The sequence below is a fragment of the Schistocerca gregaria genome, chromosome 4, assembly GCF_023897955.1.
Source record: "Schistocerca gregaria isolate iqSchGreg1 chromosome 4, iqSchGreg1.2, whole genome shotgun sequence".
In the NCBI taxonomy this organism is placed as follows: domain Eukaryota; kingdom Metazoa; phylum Arthropoda; class Insecta; order Orthoptera; family Acrididae; genus Schistocerca; species Schistocerca gregaria.
In genome coordinates this window covers 629,983,244-629,999,359 of record NC_064923.1, presented here as the reverse complement: position 1 = coordinate 629,999,359, position 16,116 = coordinate 629,983,244, and the positions used below count along the sequence as shown (strand labels likewise).

The window sequence follows — 16,116 nt, the reverse complement described above, 5'->3', positions numbered from 1 at the left end:
CTCCGAATATGCAGATTTTCTGTTGGCACCCAACTACCCACGAATAAATGATCATTGTGATAAAATAAGAGGAATATGAGCACGAACGGAGACACATAAGTGTTCTTTTTCCCGCGTCCTGTTCGAGAGAAATAATATGAAGGAGGTTCGATGAACCCTCTGCCAAGTGCTTAAGTGTGATTTGCAGAGTAGTCATGTGGATACAGATGTAGATGTTTGGAACTTGCTTCCATTTCTACAACTGATTACTGCATAATTCTTCATCTACATATACACGGTGAAGCAGCTAACACAGGTCACTCCAATCATAATTACGAGTAATAGCGGAAAGTGGTAGAGGTGAAAGTATGATTATGATAACAGAAGAAAATCTACCATTAAGCATGGGATCGGAAACGAAACAATTTCGAATGAGTGATACCAATCCATATAATCTTCTTTAATTTACTTTTTCTTTTTGGTGTTCTATTAGTTTTGTCAGTTAATTATTTTTGCTTTTTAAGGTGATGTAGTCTTTGTTTTTCTAGACCGGGACTGAGAATATTCTAGGCACATTAGCAAATCTCAGAACCGAAATCTCATTATTGAAGATTCGACGTAATGGCAGATTATACTTTCCAGTTGTTGCTAATGGCGGCTTATCTGTTGGAATGACGTAGTGGAACTAACTGCGTTTGTTTATTGTTTCCATCATTCAAAAAGAGAAACACCATGGAAAGGAATCCACAGATGAGTTATTATTATAAATTAATTCTAGGTTGTGTTTACTCACTGATAATTGCTTTGTGATTTCGAAGGCTTTCCCGGCGTAATAATTGGTAATATTCTTCTCGGGTATTCAGCCGGATCATAACGTCTTCATGACACAATATTTCCTTGGTCCAACTGGCCACCATCTTCAGGTGAGAGTGCTGCTGCACGATCTCGCCGGAACTGACTTCCCAGCGCAAGCGGCGGCCCCTATATAGGCCGCACCCTAGCATCAAGTTTACCATGGACGTGGAAAGTGATGGAAAGTTTCCGTTTCTGGATGTTCTGGTGTACAGAAAGGATGGTGGGACACTGGGACATAGTGTTAATCGAAAGCCTACGCACACGGACCGTTACCTATATGCTTCTAGCTGTCGCCCATCGTTCCAGCGTACGGGGGTCCTGCGGACGTTGGCGAGAAGAGCTTATGCCATTTCAGATGCAGAAAGCTTGACACAAAAATTGGACCATCTTTAAGATTGTGTTCAAGCAGAATGGCTATACAGATAAACAGATCCGTCGTGCTTTCCAGTTTGGACCTTCGCCTGAACCACCAGAAGATACCTGCAAATCGGTGGCTTTTCTGCCTTTTGCTGGGAGCATTTCCTCGAAGACAGGAAGGATTCTGAAAAGATATCATATTAAAAGTATTTTTCGTCCGCCACCCAAGATTAGAGCGCTGCTTGGCTCTGTTAAGGATGACTTGGATTTGAGAAAGCCCGGTGTGTATAAGATCCCTTGCCACTGTGGGAAGGCTTATATTGGTCCGACAATCCGGACCATTCAGGACCGATGTGTTGAGCATCAGCGGCACACACGGCTGCTTCAACCTGAGAAATCTGTAGTGGCGTAACACTGTCTCACCGAGGGACACAGATTGCTGTATGACGAGACACAAATGGTGGCCCCTGCATCTAGCTGTTGGGACTGTGTTTTAAAAGAATCCATAGAGATTCGTTTATCTGACAATCTTATTGATAGAGACAAGGGTTATCTTTTAAGTAAGACTTGGGACCCGGTGTTATCTGACATTAAAAAACAACAGTCTGTGATTCGATCGCCGTAATATTTTTCTTTTAATTTTTGACAGCGATATCTCGATTTCGCCTGTTTCCACCACTGGCGGCGGGGTATGTCTACTGCGCTAGAGAGCAGTTACGGCACCTTCTCGCGCACGCGTTATGGGTCTTCTGCGGCCTATATAGGGGCCGCCGCTTGCGCTGAGAAGTCAGTTCAGGCGAGATCGTGCACCAGCACTCTCACTTGAAGATGGCGGCCAGTTGGACCGCGGAAATATTGTGTCATGAAGACGTTATGATCCGGCTGCATACCCGAGAAGAATATTATCGATAATTGCTTTATTTAGTTAGTTGCTTTTGAGTCATCAGCCTCCTGATGGCATTGATGCGGCCCTTCACGAATTCCTGTCTTATTCAACCTCTTCATTTCGGAGTAGCACTTGCACCACAAGTCCTCAACAGTATTTTGAACATATCCCAATGTCTGTCATTCCCTGTAGTTTCTAACCACTATAGCTCCCTTTAGTACCACGGACGTTACTCCGTGATGTCTATACAAATGTCCTATCATCCCACCCTTTCTTCTTTTCTCTATCTTATATGCGTTCCTTTCTTTGAATATTCTTCGGAGACCCTCCTCATTTCTTATGCGCCCACTTAATTTCCAACATCTGTTTACACCACCACATCACAAATAATTCGAATCTCTTCTTGTACTGTTTTCCGACAGTCCATGATTCCCTACCATACGATGTTCTTATCCAAAGGTACATCCTCAGAAATTCCGTTCTTACATTGAGTCTGCAAGACAGGCGCTCTGCATCGCAGTGTAGCTTGCTGTCCAGGTTTATAGAGGGTGCGTTTCTGGGTGAGGTATTGAATATATTGCTTCCCCTTACATATAGCTCCCAAGGAGATCACGAATGTAACATTAGAGAGATTCGAGCGCGCACGGAGGTTTTCCGGAGATCGTTCTTCCCGCGAACCATACGCGACTGGAACAGAAAAGGGAGGTAATGACAGTGGTACGTAAAGTGCCCTCCACCACACATCGTTGGGTGGCTTGCGGAGTATAAACGTAGACGTAGATGTAGACGTAGAGTCCGATCTTTGATACCTGTCCGAAAGTGTCATCTGTTCCTGTGAGAATCTGCTTAATATGTTCTCCTTCCTTCGTACGTCATATGCTGTTATGCTTTTAAGGTATCACAATCTCTTAACTCCATCTACTTCGTGGTAAAGTATTTTGATTTTAAGTTTCTCGCTATTCTTCTTTCAGTTTCTTTTCATTATTTTTCTTTTTCTTCGGCTTATTCTCAGTCATTTTCGTTGATATGTATGCCTATGTTTCACTCTTCTCTCTTTACAGTTTGGTCATTTATTCTGATTTTGGGGTTTGAAAATGCTTCTTTCAGTAACATACAAACCATCTTGCTTTGCTTATTCAAATGCATTTTCTAAGCACTAATTGTGAAATTTTAAGGAACTTTCCTGTCGTTTCCCTCTGATTTTGCCCTTGTATTGGCAGTTGCTGCAGTTAGCAGATCGTCTGCGTAGGTGTTGCAGCCTGTAGCGTTTGTCACAGAAACAGAATCCTACAGGCTGTCTTTGGTGATCTTTTTCACGATTTTCTTCCTGAAGCATTCCAGGTTCACCTGCCTGTCTGTGCTGTTATAAAGACACCTGGATCTGTCGTTACACTTCAGTCTTTTGATCAGGGCAGGCCGCCACGCGTTATCGATTGCCCATAACGTACTTGTCGTTCGAGTGTTCACAGTGTGCTCTGCGTCATTTTGTGCATCGTCGGTTGTTTTTCCTTTCCCGGAACCGTACTGCAGAGTGCTCATGCCAATTACCTATCTGTGATCCATCAGGCACAGAGGCTTGTCCCGTTTTTTTTTTTTTTTTTTTTTTTTTTTTTTTTTTTTTTTTTTTTTTGGCTACAGCATTTACCAAACTAATCGGCTGTAAGGTTTCCGTTCTCTCAGGCGTTTTCCTTCCACAATTTTTAATACAATGGAAGGAAATAACGCACACTAATTTTATTCCCAAAAATTTACATTTTTACCTACTTTTCTACATGTTCACCAACGTTCTCAACACATTTTTTCCATCGTGGTACCATTTTCTGTATGCCATGTTTGTAGACGTTCATTTGACTGGAGTATATCTATCTCCGGACCGCTAATTTCACCTCAGTATCTGTCGCAAAGCGTTGGTCGGCCAAGAATTTCTTCACGGGACCAAACAGATGCAAGTCCGACGAAGCAAGATCTGGACCGCATAGTGTATGTTGGAGCACCTCCCACTTAAACTTGGTGATTTTCTCACGAACAGGAGCAGTAACAACGTCAGAATTAGTGTTGTGTCGCTTCTTACGAAGGGCGTGACGTAACCAAACTTTTAATGTAGGCTGACGCATTGACAGTGGTCCTGTTTTCACCAATAACACATCATGCACATCCCTGAACACTGTCATAAATACTTTGCTAGCGCATTGAGTCAATGAATTATCTTCGTGCTGGGAAACAAGCTAATTTACACTCCATAGAAGCCTACTTGGTTTGGAGCGTGTAGTGTAAACTCACAACTCATCTCCAGGGACGGGTGCTTCCAGAAAGTCATGCAGTTCTACGGCGAAACACGCTGAGGGACATAAGTTTGTCGTTATTCGCTGGTACTTTTGGTTGTCTGTCAGGATCGTAAGCATCCAGGAAGCACTAACCTTACGAAATTTCAACATGTCATGAACAGTATCTTACACCTCGTCCGGAACGTAGTTATTTACGAAGGTTAACACGTCCCTCTTGGAAGAAAGTACACCACACTTGGAGACTTTTCTACGGTCGATAAAGTCTTTCCCACACACGCCACCTGTGTCCCTGTGAATTTCAGTCGGTTTATGCCCTTTCGTCCACAGATATCGAATTACACTTCGCTTTTCTTCACCGGTTGACGACAGGTACATGCGCTCCATTTTAATTTCTATATCAGGCTTCTCCCGCTAGAGCTGTACATGAAAACAAAGTATCATCTGTAGCACAAAATTCTAACTGTATTGGCGTGAAATTTCACCATTCCAGCTGCAGTACCAGGGGAGGATGAAATTATTGTGCATTACTTTCCGATCCTCCCTCGTATAGCGATATTCGAGATTTTGTAGATTCTGGGGATCCGTCTTTGCAAGAGACATTCGTTTAACGAAACTGTTGGATATGAAACAATGTGGTCTACTAACTGAAGCAACATTTCCGCCATAGTTCTTCGTATGGAATCACAGTTTTATTATTCACAGATTGCTCTACTAATTCATAGCGAAGACACTCATAGTACTCTGTGTCTTCCATCGTATCGGCAACAGTGTTCTCAGTAGGAACTGCATTGACGATTGACGTGATCAAGCCATCGGATCGTCTCAGTGACGGTAATACTGTGGGTGATTGAACCTCCTTTGTTGCAGTTTGTATGGAAAACTATGAACATCTGTTACCTTTTGGTCCTTCACATGTGCCCCCTAAGTTCTAGGAGACTGATGACCTCAGATGTTAACTCCCATAGTGCTCAGAGCCATTTGAACCATTTTTGAACCCCCTCAGATATAATAAAAGAGCGCCAGCGTTTTTTCCAATCTGGAACCGAATTTTCGTTATGGTGTTCAGCTCCTTTAGTGATTCTATTTTTATTTCACCGTATTGGCAAAACGACGACCTTTCATGGTTCTTTTCAGCTTCGGGAATAGAAAGAAGTCGCAGAAGCTGTGTCTGGCGAATACTGTGGCTGAGACGACATAACAGTTTTGTTTTTTACCAAGAAACACGAAAAATCGTTAAGGTGAGAGCATTATTTGATGCCATCTTCACGAGTGGTTTCGCCACAATTCAGGTCGTTTTCTTCGTATTGTTCAAGCATACGGCACATAAATTCCAGGTAGTCTCCTTATTGACACTACGATCGTATTGTCCAATTGTAATCGATGAAAACACTGAGAAGAAGCTTCCCATGCAATCGAACATTTTTTTCGGTCTTGTCTCTTCAGGCAGTTTCCATTGGGATGACTGGCCGTTGGTTTCTACGTCATACCCATATTCCAATGTCTTGTCACCCGTTATAATCTACTTTGGAAGTTCTGCACCATTGTCTCCATCAGTTTCCTGGTGATGTATACATGACCTCATTTCTGGTCGAAATTCAACGATTTCGGAACAAATTTTGTTGTTACAAGTATCATGCCCAAAAAATCTGGAAACTGTTCGGCATGATCCAGAATCTATATCGTCGTCATAAGCAACCTTTCTGATCGAGTCTCTTTACTTCTTACTTATTATCGTCAGTAATTGATGTGCTAGGGCGCCCAGGGTGAAAAGTCGTCTTCAACGCCCTCTCGACGCTTATACCACTCTTAAACTCTTGTCTCACTCATAGTAGGTTCACCAAAAGCCACAGTCAACATTTTTAAGCAAAATTTAATGCAAAGTCTTTGATCTATCGCTTTCGAAAGTAAGAATCCACCGAGCACTGGAAAACATGTATAACCGTTTCGACTGTCAAAAATAAACCAAACACGAAAAACAGTTGAAAATTAGAACACGTCAAGGACATGTTTGCTAAAATGATAATAAATGATTGAAAATCACATGTATTGAGCCCGAGAAATTAGAAAAATCCCTTTACATTTAGTTCACACTTTGTATTTCACTTCAAAAATAAAAAATTCTAAGACCACTTGCTCTCCTCACGCCAGTGGTGGTTACTTACAGCCGCCGATCTTGTTGCAGTTGCAGAAAGCGGCCCGAGAAGTGGCTGAAACGCCGTCTGGACCTTCGAGACAAGCGGTCGTCATCTCGCAACGTGCCACGGCCCGAAGACCCCGGCACTGGCGAGAAACTGCAGCTACTGGGAGCTTGCTTTTGTCTGGTAGCGGCAGCAGTGCACTGTTTCCCAAGGGCTCTTAGCGTGACTTGCATTCCTGCCGGCAAAAGCCTTCGAGAACGGCGCAGAAAAATGTACTCGAAACTTGATGAACAGGGTAACAGCCTTTAAAGACTGGTGGCCAAAAGAAAGGAAAAGAAGGGTGTACGGACAGATGAGCTATTTTACTTCGCCGTAACAAACTTCGTTCCATATATCGTGTTTCTGAATTAAATGTTCTCTCACATTTAATGGAAAATACATTGTACATAAATATATTCTGTTATTGGTGTGCTACGGTACGAAATGTTCAAATACTAAATGTTCATTAACCTACATTACAAATTAATTGATTTTTACGTAATTAATGTTTCAGCTATAATGAGTGTTGCAATTATATTAAGAGATATTTCTATATGTGAAACAGCAGTGCATATACGAGCCTACTACCTTGTACCAAAGGTGCTTCATTCAGATAACATTCTCAAAGGAAACAACGGCTCTGTGGGCATCACATCTGTTATTGGAAAACATGTTCATCATTTCTCTGGCGTGATTTACTAACTACTGTTCGAGAACACAAGTAATTAACATCCAGTACAATTTAGTCCAATTTATTGTCTTACAAGAGCCAAAATAACGTGTCATATATTATTTTTTTCTACTCATGTGGAATTTCGTTGACATGTTTTACGAACTGCAGTTCGACAGCACAAGTGATAAACATTCAGTACTATTCAGTATCACTGACATTCTTACAAGATCCGAAAGCAAGTACAGTATGTTAGTTTTTTCTTTCTTTTCCACTCATGTGACTGTTTATAATTTACTATAAACGAACACAGTGCGCTGTTTGCATCTACGGTTTGTAACTAAATTTACAAGTCCCATTAAGGCAGCACTTTGTCTAGCATATTCTTTCCTGAATGAATTGGAGAATTACTTTTAGATGTGCTGTTTATTTAGAAATAGTTTCTGAAGTATCCACTTCTGATTACACGCCACTTACAAACTCAACAATATTCGAAGAAAGATCCTGGCCCTCAATCATTCCCGTTTCTCCGATTTTCCTTTCACGTACAGTTCACTAGGTGCACACTGTTACTCTGGATTTCGTAACTACATTTAGAAACTCTGTTGCCATGTCAAAGGATTAATGAAAAGAGCGGAATATGATGATAACCAAATCAAATTTTATGTATTAAGTAACAGCAGGCAAACACGTGGCTCACAGACTGTTGTTTGTTGTTAACATGTGTTTTCCTGAAACTTATTTCCAAAGCCTAACACAGTGAAAGACACGATTGTTCTCTATGTGTTAACTGGTTCTTATACTGTGCATTGTTAAGTTCTCCAGCTGGCCTCTTTAAGCTTAAATACTGACTTATGTACAGAACTGTATAAAGGATGAACGTGTTATATTGTTGCTGATTTGTTCATAAGAAAACAAATATTGGTTGTGTTACGTTGGCGGTAAAATGATTAAACATTATTGCAGAAATTATTCTTCTATCTGTGATTCTTATGCTTAATTTGCGCCCTACACTGTGTGAAAGAATTTGATGTTTTTTCCTGTAACTGACAAAGTAACGGCAGTTGACATCTTAATGTTAGTTCCATTCTAAGTAAATGTCTATTGAACATTTAGTTTCCAGGAAATTCTCGTAGAAACAGAATTTTTATGCACATATGTTTTGGTTTTTAGCAGGTTTAGACTCCTTGAAGAGTAATTATTTATACAACAAGCGAACTCCTGTTTCCTGTATTGACATACACATATTTCACAGCTGAACTACATATGTTGATAAAAGCTGTTACCAAAAAAACACCAGGGCGTGAAAAAGTACGTAAATCATAGTCCCAATGAATGAGAAGAACGATATTTAAAAGGCCCACGAAGATGATTGCAGTAAAGCCAGCAGATGTTTTGTGTGCTATAACCTCGAAAGCATACCTTAATCTGTATCATCGCAACTAAAATGTTAACCCCACTCCAATTCACTGTCGCCTCAGTTGCGTGATGTATCTCAATAATGTGATGAGAGTTAATTTACAGAATGTTAAATTAACTGTGTTTAAATAAGACTGTATACTAACAATTTCCAGGAAAACTGACATACAGGTAATAATATTAACTTTCATAAATGAATGTTAAAGAGTCGGATGAACTACCTATTTACAGCGTACAAAACACTACAGCTTATACGTTTAGACAGTCACGCCTTCATTTTGAGAAAAACCATACCAGAGATTCATATTTTTAGCACTGTAAATACATGGTTAAACTGACATTTTGACTTTGATTTTTACAACCACGACCTCATATCCATCATGGATGAAATCATGCTTTTAATAACTCAGGTACATATTAAAACTTTTGCACGAAATAATCTACAAATCCTCAACAAGGAATTACAGAGAAACAACCATCGTCGCTTATTTTCAAATCTTACTTTGCTGCCTGTCAGGCGCTTAGCATCAGTGGGTAAGCTTTTAGTTGTGTTAGTCATCCCATTCTATTTAGCAGGCAGTTTCAATGAATAATATAGCTACTTATCTCTTCGATTACTGGAATTATTGAGGTCGTTTTCCTTATGAACTCTAAGTGATTATCTATTATATAAATTAATTTGAAAAAATAAATACCGTGACGTTGTAGTTCAAATTTGCTACACCTTCAACAGTTCTTTACGAGATGATTGACGGCAGGTACAGCATACTATTTTGTGACGTGCTTTCGTACATTGTACGCTTTCATTCTTGAAGACGACCCACATCAGAACATAATTCCATCCGACACTACTGAGTAAAAATAAGTAAACTATATTAATTTACTAATTTGTCTCCCTTAGATATTTGCAATACCACGTAGTGCAAAAATGGTTGAACTCAGTTCGTTAAGAACCTCTCAACTATATTTTTCCAATCTCAGTTCTTATCAATATATTAACCTGAAACCCAAGGCTCTGCCTTTCTTAGACACTCTTGCACATGATTTTACTCTACGACTGGTGTTTTAGCACTTGACAACATAGGGCACAAACAGACATTATGACTCTTGATTTTTTTTTCCCACTAGGGTATGATGCAATACCCCAACACTCCTATCATCATTAGTAGCATGAATTAAATCTTAACTCTGGGACAAATCTGCCCTTTAATCATTGGATTGTCTACAAGTAGGGGCTAACTCACGACTTCATCGTGATGCCACCATCTGTTTCCTTAGCCATGGCCCCATCCCCTACTCCTCCTTTCCTCTCCACCAGTCCCCATCCAATTGCTGTCTAATATCTAACATCCATTAAAATGAAACACCCAGTCAGAGCTCATATCTTAGCATGCTCAATCTATCCGAACGATGTATACTCTAAGCCATGTTCAAAGTTATCGTATCTTAACAATATGACATATTTATCAGAAATACGTCGCATTACCTATAGTGTCTTTATCATTTATCAAAAATAAGTAAGCCCTACCTGAATTGCGTAGAATGGCTCGATATTCAAAACCATCCAGACGACCTGGATTATTTATCGCAAATACGAAAAACGGTTGAAAATACTAGTGTAACTTACAGTATGTCCACGTCAAAAGTACATTAAGCTTCATCAGCAACACGCAAAGTTTATGTCACGTTATTTCACTGTAAAAAATACGTAAATCTATTAAAAATACTGATGTAACTGCACTGTTTCAATGTCTGTATTATTTATAAGCTTCATATCGCAATGTTATATCCACATACGAAACACGTGAAGACAACGACACTACAAGTGTAATGTCAAGGACCTCTACCTTAATAGATGTAAACACGAAAGTATAACTCATCAGTAAATTTCATCTGATCTCTCTCTGACACACACACACACACACACACACACACACACACACACACACACATATATATATATATATATATATATATATATATATATATATATATATATGTGTGTGTGTGTGTGTGTGTGTGTGTGTGTGTGTATACAGAAATATCCGATCAACATGAATTTTGCTTCATGCTCAAAATCATCTGCTTGCGCTGGTTCCAAGTGGGCTTTCACAAAAACCAAACTAGGCAGTTAATATAAATTTGGATGCACTGGACACGATTATCGCTATTAAAATTGTCTCCTAGTACAGGGGTGCAAACAAATTGCTACTCTACGTCTCATGTATATTGCTACCGTAATCACAAAGATATATACGTAAATTGAACGTCTCTAGTTCATTGGCGTCGTTTCTTTTCCTTCCTATTGTGAGTGATGCCTGGAACATCTCTCTGTAGCATCCAACAGAAATCAGCCACATAAAAGGAGTCCACTGTCCTGTCTGCCGCTGTTGCTTGACGGAATATCCTGCTGGAACCGCTGGTCCTGTTTATCACTGAATACACCACAGTCTTCTGGGAACAGATAGAGGCGGAAGTAAATGGAGAGCATATTCAGGGTCATGTTTTAGCCAGTGACTTTATCAGCATGAATGAGTTCGTTCACAAGATCCCTGTAATTTTCGGTTCTCCTGCCTCCCAAGAACAATTCTGTCAAGTTACGAAACCAATGCCACCTATGAAGCCCATCAGGGCTAACAATGGACTCAGAGTGTGTGTCCCTTACTAGCTGGTGTATCTCTGTGCTAATGAACACTGCCTTTGTGATCTCCTTTGTGCTGAGCCATGGAAATTTCTTATCTAAACACTGAAACCTGAAATGCTGTTTCATTGCTTTGTACAAAGTTAACAAATGCTTCCATGAGTTCCAACTTCATGTTTAGTTATGAGAGAACAACTTTGTTCCGATTCAGTAGAGGTTCATTGGCAATATTGATTGACCCAGACACTAAGGGTGCAAAGTCTTTCTCCTGTGTGACTGTGCCGCTTACGCAGGTAGCAGCAATACTAGTGTAACCTCCCTGCAAACCAGATAGCACCGCAGTAACTTTGAAGTCTCCACATACTAACCGTCATCCTTCTTGTAATTAACACTTTGCAACAGGTTTTGACTTGATATAACTTTCCTTATCTATGGCAGCAATGTTGCACGGACAGATGGCCTTTCATTGTTATTACGTAACAATACTGCCTTCAGGCTTGTGTTTGAGCTATCTAGAAATATTCTCCACTCATCTGGTTTACACGTAATGTTCAGGTTCTCCAACAAATCTTCAGTGTCACTTAAGAAATTCAGATCACTGAGTTCACACTGTGTGATTTTCTGTGGTTGTGTAGATGACAATGTTGGTGTAAATGGAGGGTCAATATAACTGACGGATGATTGAACTTTTTCGAATTTGTGTGCCAGTTCAGCATCATGGTTATCATAGCTTGGTGGTGGTACACGTGGGGGAACAGGAATTGGTATTCCTTCACTAGGAGACACAGTGCAGATGACAGATGGGATGTCAGGTTTTTGAATATACTTCTTCCTCTTCAAATTGACTCCTTTTCTCAAGGGTGTACCACACAAAAACAATAATCTGATGCATGATCTGTGGGTTGGCGCCAACTAGCGAACTTCACGGAGACGTGTTTATTATGGATCCAAGCATTCATTGTAGACGAACTTGAGGTGCAACCCATATGTGGAGCCTACGATTTATCTTGGTCTCTGTCTCGGTACCCGAAACACAATGTGTGTGCTTGTTTCAGTGCTGTAGTCATGGTTGCCTTCTTGAACATCTTGAACAAATAACATCTGCACAAATGTAAAGGTTTGTTATTTCAAGTGGGGTACATGTACTTCTGAAACTGTGAACACGCACAATTTCACACTTCTTCAATTTCACCACTTAACTTCACACATATTCTCTGCCAATCGTCACGATGCTCCTTCCTATCACAAGTGAACCAACACAGCACAAGAGTTTGCAGCCGTGACAAATGATAATTAAAACCGCGTTTAGATTCTACATTTGACAATGATCTCGTGACAGGATCGTGTGCATATGAGTCTTCGTGTAACGTATTGTTGTCCAGTTGCATTGGAAGCATACACCTCACACAGTTACAGAAGAGGAAACCTATTCGCCCTTATAACGTCCCGTTATATTATTGTGAAACAGGCACCTTATTTACTTGTACAATTTTAGCCCCGATATTTATGTTTAGAGCATCTAAATCAACAAAGCACAGCTACTTTTGTTTCTATAGAAAATAAGAAGTGCAAATTTGCGGACCAGTGTTATTTTTAAAAATGATGCAATTCACTGGTTAAGCTGCGCTTGTCAACGAGCATAGCGTGACTGTAGTATCACTCCTAGGTCGTACGCTGTGGAACACAGAAATTAATTATTTTCACACCTAAACTATCCCTATGATGGTTCTACAGAACATGATGTTTCTCAACTGTCCTTAATGTTAATTACACATCAAAAATAACTCCGAAAGATTCATAAAAATGTGTATTTTCACCTCTAAATACGTCAAATTGGCAACAAAACTTGCAGTGTTAAGTTCAAGTGTCTCTGTGTTATTATAATGCCCAATTTTATACCTAAACGTGACTGTAGACCCTCATGTTAAGTTTCACCGTGCTATTTCCACATCTAAAGGACCCATATGATTCTTATATAACACAATAAATAACATGTGGGTACAGTAGACTGATAAGCAAGTAGATAGTATTTCATGCAATACCTAAGTGAGATTATGCACAAGAATGAACATGATCAAACAACATTTTGGACGGAGGAAGATATTACATCAAGAAAAATAAATAAAGTTATTGATTCGTTAATGTAGCCGGTTATTTTTACTACTTTTGATCAAGAACATAACTATGGTTATTTTTTGATAGTTACCACAGAGATGCACAAGGTATGTGGCTCAAGGACCAAGTGCCAACTATTCTGTTTTAACTAAACTCCTTTTCGTTTACCCTCCAAGCTGCCCTCCAATGCTAAATTTGTGATCCCTTGATGTCTCAGAACATGACCTACCAACCGATCCCTTCTTCTTGTCAAGTTGTGCCACAAACTTCTCTTCCGCCCAATCCTATTAAATACTTCCTCATTAGTTATGTGATCTACCCATCTAATCTTCAGCATTCTTTTGTAGCACCACATTTCGAAAGCCTCTATTCTCTTCTTTTCCAAACTATTTATGATCCATGTTTCACTTCCATACATGGGTACACTCCATACAAATACTTTCAGAAACGACTTCCTGACAATTAAATCTGTACTCGATGTTAACAAATTTCTCTTCTTCAGAAACGCTTTCCTTGCCATTGCCAGTCTACATTTTATATCCTCTTTACTTCGACCATCATCAGTCCCCCCCCCCCCCCCCAGTTATCTTCGTTTTGCTTTTGTTAATGTTAATCTTATATCCTCCTCTCGAGACACTGTCCATTCCGTTCAACGGCTCTTCCAAGTCCTTTTATATCTCTGACAGAATTACAATGTCATCGGCGAAACTCAACGTTTTTATTTCTTCTCCATGGACTTTAATACCTACTCCGAAGTTTTCTTTTGATTCCTTTACTGCTAGCTCAATATTCAGATTGAATAAGATCGGGGACAGGCTACAATCCTGTCTCACTCCCTTCCAGCCCGCTGCTTCCCTTTCATGCACCTCTACTCTTATAACTACCATCTGGTTTCTGTACAAATTGTAAATAGCCTTTCGCTCCCTGTATTTTGCCCCTGCCACCTTTAGAATTTGAAAGAGAGTATTCCAGTCAACATTGTCAAAAGGTATCTCTAAGTCTACTAATGATAGAAATGTAGATTTGCCTTTCCCTAATCTATTTTCTAAGATAAGTTGTAGGGTCAGTACTGCCTCATGTGTTCCAACATTTCAGTGGAATCCAAACTGATCTTCCCCGAGGTGAGCTCTACCAGTGTTTCCATTCGTCTGTAAAGAATTAGCGTTAGTATTTTGCAGCTGTGACTTACTAAACTGATAGTTCGGTAATTTTCACATCTGTCAACACCTGCTTTCTTTGGGATTGGAATATCTATATTCTTGTTGAAGTCTGAGGGTATTTCGCCTGTCTCATACATCTAGCTCACCAGATGGTAGAGTTTTGTCAGGACTGGCTCTCCCAAGGCCGTCAGTAGTTCTAATGGAATGTTGTCTACTCCCGGGGCCTTGTTTCGACTCAGATCTTTCAGTGCTCTGTCAAACTCTTCACGCAGTATCGTATCTCCCATTTCATCTTCATCAACATCCTCTTCTCTTTTTAGAACATTGCTCTCAAGTACATCGCCCTTGTATAGACCCTCCATATACTCTTTCCACCTTTCCGCTTTCTCTTCTTTGCTTAGAACTGGGTTTCCATCTGAGCTCTTGATGCTCATACAAGTGGTTCTCTTTTCTCCAAAGGTCTCTTTAATTTTCCTGTAGGCTGTATCTATCTTACCCCTAGTGAGATAAGCCTCTACATTCTTACATTTGTCCTCTAGCCATCCCTGCTTAGCCAGTTTGCACTTCCCGTCGATCTCATTTTTGAGACGTTTGTGTTCCCTGTTGCCTGCTTCATTTACTGCGTTTTTATATTTTCTCCTTTCATCAATTAAATTCAATATTTCTTCTGTTACTCAAGGATTTCTACTAGCCCTCGTCTTTTTACCTACTTGATCCTCTGCTGCCTTCACTACTTCATCCCTCAGAGCTACCCATTCTTCTTCTACTGTATTTCTTTCCCCGATTCTTGTCAATTGTTAGCTTATGCTCTCTTGAAACTCTGTACAACCTCTGGTTCTTTCAGTTTATCCACCTTTTTTCAGTTTCTTCGGTTTTAGTCATCAGTTCATAACCAATAGATTGCGGTCAGAGTCCACATCTGCCCCTGGATATCTCTTACAATTTAAAACCTGGTTCCTAGATGTCTGTCTCACCATTATATAATCAATCTGATACCTTCTAGTATCTCCAGGATTCTTCCATGTATGCCACCTTCTTTTATGATTCTTGAACCAAGTTTTAGCTATGATTAAGTTACGCTCTGTGCAAAATTCTACCAGACGGCTTCCTCTTTCATTTCTCTACCCCAAACCATATTCACCTAGTATGTTTCCTTCTCTCCCTTTTCCTACTCTCGAATTCCAGTCACCCATGACTATTAAATTTTCGACTCCCTTCACTACCTGAATAATTTCTTTTATCTCATCAAACATTTCATCAATTTCTTCGTCATCTGCAGATCTAGTTGGCATATAAAGTTGTACTACTGTACCAGGCATGGACTTCGTGTCTGTCTTGGTCACAGAAATGCATTCACTATGCTCTTAATAGTAACTTACCAGCACTCCTATTTTTTATTCATTATGAAACCTACTTCTGCATTACCCCTATTTGATTTTGTATTTATAACCCTGTATGCACCTGACCAAAAGTCTTGTTCCTCCAGCCACCGAACTTCACTAATTCCCACTATATCTAACTTCAACCAATCCATTTCCCTTTTTAAATTTTCTAACCTACCTGCCAGATTAA

At 39.9% G+C, this 16,116-nt stretch overlaps 1 protein-coding gene across 1 annotated transcript in view; it reads left to right on the top strand.

Annotated features, from left to right (window-relative positions):
- LOC126267844 (uncharacterized) overlaps positions 1-8,181 on the top strand; it is a 1,288,882-nt gene extending 1,280,701 nt beyond the window's left edge. Inside the window, exon 7 of the mRNA XM_049973152.1 lies at positions 6,545-8,181. The gene's annotated coding sequence lies outside the window, so the exon portion shown is untranslated. The remainder of the gene's footprint in view (positions 1-6,544) is intronic.
- The last annotated feature ends 7,935 nt before the right edge of the window (positions 8,182-16,116 follow it).